Genomic DNA, 2,124 nt, shown 5'->3' with positions numbered 1-2,124 from the left:
TCACTTTACGTGCAGGATACACGCACAGCAGCATAACACAGGGGAGCAGGAGAGCTGGGCAGAGCACAGAAGCAACACGGAAGGCCACAACGTATTAAAGCAGAGTAGGATCCGGTGGAAAGAGGGATTAGTTGGATCCAAATGATTGGGAAGGTACAAATAGCTCAAAATAGCCCTTGGATCCAAACATGTCAAGAGCTATTTCATTAGAGGGCTATTTGCTTGGGCTAAATAGCTCTAGCCCAAATAGCTCTAACCCTCGGATCAAAACACGGCCTTTGTACCCGTGCTAATGCCATAGCGCATTTTAAAAGTAAAAAAAACACATTATCCATAGTCCAAAATAAAAAATCTATGTTTTTCACAGAAAAATGTAACATAGAGTTATTATGTTGATTACACAACCACATTCATATAGCAAAATCAAATTTAAAATTTCAAAACCAATAATTTTCTCATAATTTTAAATTTTCTCGTAGAGCAAGATTCACGCAGGTGTGAAGATGAATCAAATGAAATATAGATTTAGTAGACACATTTTATAAACCAAAACCTATACGGGTAAAAGTATTTAGCACTGCTAACTTCCTAGATAATGGAGCTGGAGCCAGTAGATCAAGTTTAGAGTCATTTCTATCCCAGCGGCTACCGTGTAAGGGAGCAAAAGTGATGCTGCAATGCAACCTTATCCATGTAAAGCAGCGGCACCAGTGGCACGTAGTGGCAAGTTCCCCATGTGGCGGTGCACGGCTGGGCAATGGTGCCTTGGTTCTTCTAGAAACCGCAAGCCGTTCCTGAGAGCAATGGGCAAAATAGAATGAGTTTCATAACAAATATTGTAGTAAAGTGACCAATCCTGTAGCCACATATAAGGCCTAACCTTTTTTCTGTGCTCTTCCTTTTAATTAGTCTTATAAATAACCAAAAAAATAAGTACTCTCATAGTATGGTAGGTGTGTTAGATTTATTCTCTAGCATTGCAACTTTTTGGTCAGTTAGCCAATTTTTTGCTTGTCTACCTCAAATGTAATTCCAAACTTTTCTTCGCAAAACATAATTAGCCATGGGAGTTTTGGGCTGACTGACATAGGTAAATGCAATACATATACTATACTTGGGGTGTAGGAAGTATGCATATAAAAACAGAATGATATAACAGGAAAAGGATGAGGGAAGTAAATGCTTACACAGTTTTTTTTTTAAAAAAGGAGAGAAGCTTGCATAGTTGGAGCCGCTAAATATCGCTCCTTGCCTGTAGCCACACACGGACATGGATCACCTAAACGGACAAAATTATACAGCACACAGTGTCAGATTCTCTGAGATGGAATAAAATTCACAAAAGATATCTGCACATGAACAATTGTCTTAAGTATGCAAACCAATGCTTGAATATATACTATGCATTGTTAGAATAGAAGTGCACACAAACAGCAGGTATCTGCATACAATTAGTAAGAAAAGACCACATAAAAAATCAGGTAAACACCACATTAAAGAATGGAACACGTCTATTTTTCCTAATCGTTCTTTCGGTAATCTAATTCTAAAACCTTGCATTTACCTATTTGTAATCATGGCACAGTTTCTAATCTTATTGACCTTTGCAATGTTGATGTTGATGTTGATGTTGAATTGCAGGGGCTGTTGCATTTATCACATGGCATCATATAAAAGCAGCAGTACTATAGTGTGATTTAAATTTAGTCAAATCATATACTATAATGAGCTTTATTAAGTTGGATGGCAGATGCTGTTGAATTTAAGCATCTCCCTTTATTTTCTACTTGCAAAGCAAAGCCTAATCAATCTACATTTTATTATTTGTTGCCATTAATTCAGAAGATGTGGCCTATAGGATACAGCAGTACATCATGTTTTCTGGAATCAACAGAGAGGGTTCCTCGACAGAAGCTGCTACATGTGTTGCATTATTTAATTTCTTATAACATGTGTGTTAATCTAGGGTGATATAGATGGTCAATTTAGTAGGCTAGAGGTTAATCGTATATTAGGTCTAAACTCCTAAGTCTGAAAACTTAACATAGATGAAACAATCCAGAAACACTTAGAAATTAACCAGGGTAGCTCTCATATGCCCAGTTCTATCCCAACAATTGTAAT

The sequence above is a fragment of the Panicum virgatum genome, chromosome 9N, assembly GCF_016808335.1.
Source record: "Panicum virgatum strain AP13 chromosome 9N, P.virgatum_v5, whole genome shotgun sequence".
Taxonomy (NCBI): domain Eukaryota; kingdom Viridiplantae; phylum Streptophyta; class Magnoliopsida; order Poales; family Poaceae; genus Panicum; species Panicum virgatum.
Note: the sequence above shows the minus strand (reverse complement) of the source record.